Genomic DNA, 11,424 nt, shown 5'->3' with positions numbered 1-11,424 from the left:
CTATCAACAGGATTCGCGTTTACAATACCCATGTAAATAGTAGTTACCAAGCTACAGGGAAATATGCCAGTGGTACAACTCAACGTAGAATATATTTTTAAGTACTTGTGTCTATTTTGTAAACATTTATAAAAGCAGCGCATGTATTCTCAGCTCAAAAATATATATTGCAAAAGCAATTAAAAAGGGAGCAAATGAAACTCACTTTTGCCTTGAAGGTATTTAATTCGACTTGGTCTCCGATAGATATCACGAACCTAACCATATATATAATATATCAACATATTTTCTTTTTAAGTAATCGTTACATATATATATATACTTTTAATACTTTTAATATTTTCTTAGTCCGTAGTTAGCAGTCCGATGTTAGTGGTCCACAATTAGTTGCTTAAATAAAATAAATAAAGACCCCATCGTATTCGTATTGATCAGAATTAATCTCGACCCATGGTACCATGTTTTCAAATGACGTGTTGCGTACATAAAGTACCGTGTTGTCAAATGACGTGTTGCGTACAATCATGAGGTCTTATGATTAATCTTCTCGTGTTGTTTACGGGTGGTCCTGAAATATATAAAATCAAATCATAAGTAATTATATATAAAATATCATATTAATTAGAAAAGATATGATTAATTTACTTTTTCTCCAAATATTTTCGTAGCTAAACTAGCTTCGGATACCCAATCTTGTTTTAGTCGTAGTTTCTTCATTACAACTCCGTTTTTATTGGTTCAACTTGTCACTTCCTTGGATCGAGTCAAATTTTAAGAATATGAACTGAAAATAACTTAGTTTGTATTCAAAATCATAGGTTATAGATCAAACTTTGGTGAAACTTATGAAAGTGATCATTTTCCATCATAAAAACAACATTTAATGATCATTTTTCTAAAAATACTTACACTTTGAGTTAAACCATGGAATTTTTATGTGTTAACATATTCATAAGAAATATCATTTTTCTAGAACATGAACTTCCAATTCAATGTTCAAGATGGTTTTTAATTATCCAACCCAAAACAGCCCCCGGTTGCACTTCGACGACGTAGATTCAGTTTTTAAGATGTTCTTTGTAAAACCAAGTTATATCTTGTTAGGTTAGCATATCATTATGATATATTATAGGTCTTGAAGTGTTTTAAAAGTTAAGTTAGAAGGATCTATTTAGTTTGCGAACAAGTTTGAAATCATTCAAACTATGTTCTTGTTGTTAAAATTTTATACCACAAAATAAGATAGCTATATGAATAAGATTATGAACAAGGTTACTACCTCAAGTTACTTGGACAAAGTTACTGCAAAATATAAGAAATAATCTTGAAATCAAAGAGTGGTAGAGTTAGATCAAAAGGTTGGAAGTAAACTTCTTCAAATGGGTGGTTATTTTGATATGTTCTTGAAAGAGTTTTCTTATGGTGTTTAAGGCTTGTAATTGAAGATAAATGATGGGGAAAATGCTTGGAGATGATCAAGTATGAAGTTAGGAGTATTTTGAGAGAGAAATGAGGGTGTAGGTATGAGAAAATGGAGTGAAGAAATGGTGTTCATTTATAAAAACGTTTTTAGTTTATAAAGAAAGAAAAAGATTCCTAATTTTGTTTTCTTACTAATAATTCATACTACTTGACAAATCCTAGTTACCTCATATCTAGGGTAGTAATAATGTTGATTAAGATGTTGATTTGATGTGTATATACCAATAGTAAATACGTATAGAAGCTGGGTATGATACGGGTACATATACCCTAGATATACGTATAGAAATCTTGAGGAAACGGAATGAGAATTCAAATATAGCTATCTTTTGTGAATATACTTATATTGTTTTATGTATTTAAGTCCTTAAAAAGTGATTAAATACATTATATATACGATACATGTATAAGCATTATAGATTATAAGTATATATATCAAAGAATGTTACGTATAGTTATCGTTTTGAAAACTTAAGTTAGTAGTTTCAAAATATACTTATAACTCATTGTCATTAGTACACAATGAGATGTTAAACCATCCTTAGATCATGTTAAATATATATAAATACATATATATACACAAACGTATAATTATCGTATGTTATATAGTTCGTGATATCATCGGTCATATTGGACGGTCAAACGTTGTGTAAAAATCTTTTCAAAAACACAAGTCTCAACAATTTGGATTGCTTATCATGTTGGTATGGTTTAATTTATGTAAATATTAATCTTATAAGTATAATTTGGTCGGAAAATTCCGGGTCATTACACCATTGAAGCTAGATCCATTTTTCTCTTTTCCAGTAGGTTTATCCAAGGAACTTAAGGTAGTAATGATATTCATAACATCATTCGATTCATACATATAAAGCTATCTTATTCGAAGGTTTAAACTTGTAATCACTAGAACATAGTTTAGTTAATTCTAAACTTGTTCGCAAACAAAAGTTAATCCTTCTAACTTGACTTTTAAAATCAACTAAACACATGTTCTATATCTATATTATATGCTAACTTAATGATTTAAAACCTGGAAACACGAAAAACACCGTAAAACCGGATTTACGCCGTCGTAGTAACACCGCGGGCTGTTTTGGGTTAGTTAATTAAAAACTATGATAAAATTTGATTTAAAAGTTGTTATTCTAAGAAAATGATTTTTATTATGAACATGAAACTATATCCAAAAATTATGGTTAAACTCAAAGTGGAAGTATGTTTTCTAAAATGGTCATCTAGACGTCGTTCTTTCGACTGAAATGACTACCTTTACAAAAACGACTTGTAACTTATTTTTCCGACTATAAACCTATACTTTTCTATTTAGATTCATAAAATAGAGTTCAATATGAAACCATAGCAATTTGATTCACTCAAAACGGATTTAAAATGAAGAAGTTATGGGTAAAACAAGATTGGATAATTTTTCTCATTTTAGCTACGTGAAAATTGATAACAAATCTATTCCAACCATAACTTAATCAACTTGTATTGTATATTATGTAATCTTGAGATACCATAGACACGTATACAATGTTTCGACCTATCATGTCGACACATCTATATATATTTCGGAACAACCATAGACACTCTATATGTGAATGTTGGAGTTAGCTATACAGGGTTGAGGTTGATTCCAAAATATATATAGTTTGAGTTGTGATCAATACTGAGATACGTATACACTGGGTCGTGGATTGATTCAAGATAATATTTATCGATTTATTTCTGTACATCTAACTGTGGACAACTAGTTGTAGGTTACTAACGAGGACAGCTGACTTAATAAACTTAAAACATCAAAATATATTAAAAGTGTTGTAAATATATTTTGAACATACTTTGATATATATGTATATATTGTTATAGGTTCGTGAATCAACCAGTGGCCAAGTCTTACTTCCCGACGAAGTAAAAATATGTGAAAGTGAGTTATAGTCCCACTTTTAAAATCTAATATTTTTGGGATAAGAATACATGCAGGTTTTATAAATGATTTACAAAATAGACACAAGTACGTGAAACTACATTCTATGGTTAAATTATCGAAATCGAATATGCCCCTTTTTATTAAGTCTGGTAATCTAAGAATTAGGGAACAGACACCCTAATTGACGCGAATCCTAAAGATAGATCTATCGGGCCCAACAAGCCCCATCCAAAGTACCGGATGCTTTAGTACTTCGAAATTTATATCATATCCGAAGGGTGTCCCGGAATGATGGGGATATTCTTATATATGCATCTTGTTAATGTCGGTTACCAGGTGTTCACCATATGAATGATTTTTATCTCTATGTATGGGATGTGTATTGAAATATGAAATCTTGTGGTCTATTATTATGATTTGATATATATAGGTTAAACCTATAACTCATCAACATTTTTGTTGACGTTTTAAGCATGTTTATTCTCAGGTGATTATTAAGAGCTTCCGCTATCGCATACTTAAATAAGGACGAGATTTGGAGTCCATGCTTGTATGATATTGTGTAAAAACTGCATTCAAGAAACTTATTTTGTTGTAACATATTTGTATTGTAAACCATTATGTAATGGTCGTGTGTAAACAGGATACTTTAGATTATCATTATTTGATAATCTACGTAAAGCTTTTTAAAACCTTTATCTATGAAATAAAGGTTATGGTTTGTTTTAAAATGAATGCAGTCTTTGAAAAATGTCTCATATAGAGGTCAAAACCACGCAACGAAATCAATTAATATGGAACGTTTTTAATCAATAAGAACGGGACATTTCAGTTGGTATTCGAGCGTTGGTCTTAGAGAACCAGAATTTTGCATTAGTGTGTCTTATCGAGTTTGTTAGGATGCATTAGTGAGTCTGGACTTCGACCGTGTTTACTTGAAAAATGATTGCTTAACAAATTTTGTTGGAAACTATATATTTTTAACATGTGAATATTATGTGATATATTAATCTCCTAATGCGTTTGATATTATGTGATAGATGTCTACCTCTAGAACAAGTCCCATTGACTCACCTAATAAAAATGAAGAGTCAAATGTAAATTGGAATGATTCGTGGACTGATTCACAAGTTCCCGAAGAGGAACCGGAAGAAGAGTCGGAACCGGAAGAAGAATCGGAACCGGAAGAAGAATCGGAACCGGATGAAGAAATAGAACCGGTGGGGGAAATAATAAAACGGTTAAGTAAAAGAAAATCCTCAACCAACCGACCAAGGTTAATTATGGTCAATGGTGTTTCCGCCAAGGAAGCAAAATATTGGGAGGATTACCAATTCTCCGATGAATCGGATTCCGACGAGAATTCCGATGATGTTATAGAAATTACCCCAACTGAATTTAAAAAGGCAAAAGAAAATAATAAGGGAAAGGGCATAAAAATAGAGAAATCTAATTCCAACCCCGATGAACTTTATATGTATCGTCAACCCCCGAAGTCCTTAAGTTGTAACAATGACCCGGGAACCTCTAAACCACCAGGTTTTTCTAAACCAATGTGGATCACGACGGCTCATATTAGGGGAACATCATATATCCCTAGAAACTTGGCAAAACGAACCAAAACCGAAGAAGAAGAAACAAGCGAGTCGGAATAAGATAGTTGTATTCGTGTGGTGTAATATATGTAATATAGTGTGCTTATGCTTTATGATATATGTAAAAATTGCTTGTATTAATAAGTATTTTTTTTATGAATCTAACTCTTGTCTATTTTACAGTATAAAAACACAAAATGGATAGACAACCCAATATTTTAAGAGACCTACCCGGAGACATGATTGATGAAATCTTGTCTAGAGTCGGTCAGAATTCTTCGGCACAACTATTTAAGGCGAGATCAGTTTGTAAGACATTCGAAGAACGTTCCAAGAATGCCTTGGTTTATAAAAGGCTTTCGTTCGAAAGATGGGGGATATCACATTGGGAAATCCATAAGTTACGATGTGTTTACTTTGACGCATATATTGCGGGGAACCCAAATGCTATTTTACGCAATGGGTTAAGAAATTATTTTGACTCAATATATCTGTGATGACCCGGAAATTTCTGACCAAATTTAAACTTAATCTTTGTATGATTAACATTTCCGACACGATAAGCAAAGTCTATGAAGTTGAATCTCAAAATTTTAAACTATTCAAATACTCTTCGATTGTTCTCAACGATTCGCGAACCATTATATGTAAATAGATACATATATATACTATAACTTGAAAACGTAACAAAGTTTTAATTGCATGATACCGTACATTAAACTTATTGGTTTATATATCTATTTGAATATATATGATTTCAAGTTATTTAGTAAACGATAGTAACATTCGTTTATTGATTCGATTGATATTTAGATAAGTTAACTAAAGCGTTTAAGATGAACCAGTAAAACACTAATTTGCTACAGTGTTTTCAATTTGCCACATTACTCAAAATGCTACAGTGTTTTCGAAAATCACTATTTGCTACAGTGAAATTGACTTTGCTACAGTAAAACACTATTTTAAAATGTATTTTAACAAATAGTGAGACGATGATTTATAAAAGCAAATGACCACGATACTTAAATGTATAAGTTATATTTCATAGAATATAATTTAGTGAAGAATAAGCCTAATTATTGACAAAGGTATAGGCGGTAAAACGTAAAATGCTAGTTTTCTCAGTGTACGAAACCACGTTCGAAAAACCGGAACCGGGACATAAGTCGAGTGACGACATACGACTTATCGGAACAACAATTACAAGTTAACTATGCACGTGAATTTAATATAATATATAATTAATTATATAAATTAAATATATTATATTATTATATATAATATAAAATTATGTCGACAAACAAGAAGTTAAAAATTTGTGAGCTGTCCCAGGGTGCCATGCGATCGCATGGCCTTGAAGCACAAATCCCATGCGATCGCATGGGGTGCTTTTTCAGAAAAAGTTCTATAAATTGATCGAGTTTCTGGCTATATTTTCACTCACACATATACAAATATAGATATACTCCGTAATATTATTTATTATTATTATTATTATTATTATTATTATTATTAATAAGATTATTATTAATCTTATTATTTTTATTATTAGTGTTATTATTTTTGCGATACAAAAATAATAATGTACATAAAATATTACGACGGAGTGCTGTCCAAATAATTTTCAAAACAAGTTTTCGAGCAAGCTAGAGCTAAGGAAATTATGGGTTATTGCCAAGAAGGTTATGGGTAATTTTCGGGGGTATTTTTGGGAATCAAACCTCGTGTTTATCATCTCCGATGCATCTACATGCTTTCCTGCAATATTGTATATCAATATTAAACAGTGAGTTTCATATGATCCCTTTTACTCAATATATTTTTGGGCTGAGAATACATGCGACTGTTTATAAATACTGAAAATACTAGATTTATATGCGTGAGTTTCATTACTCCCTTTTTATATATATTTTTGGAACTGAGAATACATGCGCAGTTTTATAAACTGTTTTACTAAATGGATACAAATACTAAAACTGATTTTGTGTGAGTTTCATTTGCTCCCATTTTAATTGCTTTTGCAATATATATTTTTGGGCTGAGAATACATGCGCAGTTTTATAAACTGTTTTACTAAATGGATACAAATACTAAAACTGATTTTGTGTGAGTTTCATAAGATCCCTTTTACTCTCTACATTTTTGGGCTGAGAATACATGCAAATGCTTTATTAACCGATATACAATATTTATATGCGTGAGTTTCATTTGCTCCCTTTTTAAATGCTTTTGCAAACTATATTTTTGGGCTGAGAATAAATGCACTTTATTTTAAACGCAATGGATACAAGTACATACTTAATTCTACACTGAGTTTGAACCGAAAATCCCTTAGCTTTGGTAACTAGTAGCTGCCAGTGCATAGGATATGGACTGGTGGGCGCGAATAACAGTATATGGATCCATAGGGTTTGACATCCCCGTCTGTTCCAGGTATAGAAAGAAACTCTAGCCTGAACTATAAAACAGACGTATGCTATTTGAAGTTAGTACACGTTAGATTGCGTGTATTGTACATGTTGGTTGCATGTTAAACGAAGGGTACTTATTATAAATGTTAAGGCTTGGTTACCAGGTTGCTCAACTTTTGTAGAACCGATTGATAAACGTTCCGGATGAAACAACTGAAATCTTGTGGTCCACCTTTTATTTAAAACATATTGATAAACGTTTTGAATGAAACAACTGAACTTTTGTAATCCACATTGATATACGGATTATGTTTAATATTAAAACTATGAACTCACCAACCTTTGTGTTGACACTTGAAGCATGTTTATTTTCAGGTTTCTAGAAGTCTTCCGCTGTTTGCTTATACGTGATACAAGATATGTGCTGGGAGTCATACATGCTATATACAAGAAACTTGCATTCACCAAACCATTACCATGTACCTTATTTTGACTGTATTGTCAATAGATGTATTATTGTAAACCATTTAAATAGTGATTATCTATACGTAGGAATCATCAGATGTTAAAAACCTAGAATTTATATATTCATTTATGAAATACCTTTTCAAACGAATGCAATGTTACAAAACGTATCACATAGAGGTCAAATACCTCGCAATGAAATCAATGAATGACGTATTGTCCATATGGATTTGGAGCGATCGTCACAATATCCGAATATTGGACTTCGTGATTTAGAAAAAGCGGCTAACATGCAACATAAAGAAGCATGTTATGCTTACGGATTAGTAATGTTCGCTTCTCACCAAAGTGAGAACAAGAACATCGGGCTACAACTATTAAACAAAACGTTCCCACAAGTGACGGAGTCGGTAATTGGGGTAAGAAATGAGGTTTTTAGATTGTTACGGGACTGTTGGACATTACGTAACCCTCGTCCCTTTGACGACGTTACAACACGCTGTCTTATCAACGGCCATAACGGTTATGTTCCACAAGACCAAGGATGGGAAGTAATCCTAGTAAAACCAGAATACATGACTTGTTTATGGACGTATGAATTACGTGTCTTTATTGCCTTTGCTGAACGACTTGTGTACTAGCTAGAATTTTCTTCACAACCATCTTGTATCAAATTTATTGTGTGCTATATTTCATGTTATATGTAAAATAAGCGGTATAGTAAGTTTGTAAAATATTGTGTAAAAGTTTGAACGCGAAATATTATTAAAATCAGTTTTTCATATAGAATTATAGTAGTTGAATTGTATATTAGCTACTAAGTATGAACTTAACGGGTAGGTACTACCCGAATTTAAACTTATAAAACGCTAATATGAAGAAAAAGCTTTTATAAATGAGTTCATATTATGCTACGAAATACTATTAACTACTCTTAATATTCTGTATGATTAACTTGTTCCATTTAACTATTTTGAAGGAAATGGCACCGACTACTCGACACACCGTGAATATGAATGAAGAGGAATTCCGTACTTTTCTAGCTTCAAACATAGCCGCAGTACAGGCTGCGCTACATACCAACAATAACCTTGGATCTAGCAGTATAGGAAATCGTGTAGGATGCACCTACAAAGAATTCACTGCCTGCAAACCTTTGGAATTTGATGGAACCGAAGGACCAATCGGATTGAAACGGTGGACCGAGAAGGTCGAATCGGTGTTTTCCATAAGTAAGTGTACTGAAGAGGACAAAGTGAAGTACGCTACGCATACCTTCACAGGTTCTGCGTTAACATGGTGGAATACCTATCTAGAGCAAGTGGGACAAGACGATGCGTACGCACTACCGTGGTCAGCATTCAAGCACTTGATGAACGAGAAGTACTGTCCCAGAACCGAGGTCAATAAGCTCAAGACAGAACTTAGAGGGTTACGAACCCAAGGATTTGATATTACCACGTACGAAAGACGATTCACAGAATTGTGCCTATTGTGTCCGGGAGCATTCGAAGATGAGGAAGAGAAGATTGATGCATTTGTGAAAGGATTACCGGAAAGAATCCAAGAAGATATAAGTTCACACGAGCCCTCCTCCATACAACAGGCATGTAGAATGGCTCACAAACTAGTGAACCAGATTGAAGAAAGAATTAAAGAACAAACTGCTGAAGAGGCCAATGTGAAGCAAGTCAAAAGAAAGTGGGAGGAAAACGGTGATAAGAATCACCAATACAACAACAACAGCAATTACAACAATAATCGCAACAATTATCCCAACAATCGCAACATCAATCGCAACTACAACAAATGGCCCAACAACAACAACAACAACAACAACAACAACAACAACAACAGCAACTACAACAATCATCCCAACAACAATAATAACCACAACAACAACAACAATCAGAAGCAGCTATGCCAAAGGTGTGAAAAGTACCACTCGGGGTTCTGCACCAAATTTTGCAACAAGTGTAAAAGAAATGGTTATAGTGCGGCGAAGTGTGAGGTCTGCGGACCAGGGGTTAATAGAACGAAAGGAACAAATGGTGTCGAAACGAGTAATGGCGGAGCAAGTAGTGTCGGAGCAAGTTATGCCAATGTAGTTTGTTATAAATGTGGAAAACCAGGCCACATTATTAGAAATTTCCCGAACCAGGAGAACACGAATGGACAAGGCCGCGGAAGAGTTTTCAATATTAATGCGGCAGAGGCACAGGAAGACCCGGAGCTTGTTACGGGTACGTTTCTTATTGACAATAAATCTGCTTACGTTTTATTTGATTCGGGTGCGGATAGAAGCTATATGAGTAGAGATTTTTGTGCTAAATTAAGTTGTCCTTTGACGCCTTTGGATAGTAAATTTTTACTCGAATTAGCAAATGGTAAATTAATTTCAGCAGATAATATATGTCGGAATCGAGAAATTAAATTGGTTAGCGAAACATTTAAGATTGATTTGATACCAGTAGAGTTAGGGAGTTTTGATGTGATAATCGGTATGGACTGGTTGAAAGAAGTGAAAGCAAAGATCGTTTGTTACAAAAATGCAATTCGCATTATACGAGAAAAAGGAAAACCCTTAATGGTGTACGGAGAAAAGGGCAACACGAAGCTACATCTTATTAGTAATTTGAAGGCACAAAAACTAATAAGAAAAGGTTGCTATGCTGTTCTAGCACACGTCGAGAAAGTACAAACTGAAGAAAAGAGCATCAATGATGTTCCCATTGCAAAAGAATTTCCCGATGTATTTCCGAAAGAATTACCGGGATTACCCCCACATCGATCCGTTGAATTTCAAATAGATCTTGTACCAGGAGCTGCACCAACAGCTCGTGCTCCTTACAGACTCGCACCCAGCGAGATGAAAGAACTGCAAAGCCAATTACAAGAACTTTTAGAGCGTGGTTTCATTCGACCAAGCACATCACCGTGGGGAGCTCCTGTTTTGTTTGTCAAGAAGAAAGATGGTACATTCAGGTTGTGTATCGACTACCGAGAGTTGAACAAACTTACCATCAAGAACCGCTACCCACTACCGAGAATCGATGACTTATTTGATCAACTACAAGGCTCGTCTGTTTATTCAAAGATTGACTTACGTTCCGGGTATCATCAAATGCGGGTGAAAGAAGATGATATTCTAAAGACTGCTTTCAGAACACGTTACGGTCATTACGAGTTTATGGTCATGCAGTTTGGTTTAACTAATGCACCAGCTGTGTTCATGGACCTTATGAACTGAGTGTGTGGACCATACCTTGACAAGTTTGTCATTGTTTTCATTGATGACATACTTATTTACTCAAAGAATGACCAAGAACACGGTGAACATTTGAGAAAGGTGTTAGAAGTATTGAGGAAGGAAGAATTGTACGCTAAGTTTTCAAAGTGTGCATTTTGGTTGGAAGAAGTTCAATTCCTCGGTCACATAGTGAACAAAGAAGGTATTAAGGTGGATCTGGCAAAGATAGAAACTGTTGAAAAGTGGGAAACCCCGAAAACTCCGAAACATATATGCCAGTTTTTAGGA

Source organism: Rutidosis leptorrhynchoides, chromosome 4 (assembly GCF_046630445.1).
Source record: "Rutidosis leptorrhynchoides isolate AG116_Rl617_1_P2 chromosome 4, CSIRO_AGI_Rlap_v1, whole genome shotgun sequence".
NCBI lineage: Eukaryota > Viridiplantae > Streptophyta > Magnoliopsida > Asterales > Asteraceae > Rutidosis > Rutidosis leptorrhynchoides.
The sequence above is the reverse complement of the archived record's forward strand: the minus strand, read 5'-3'. Positions refer to the sequence as shown.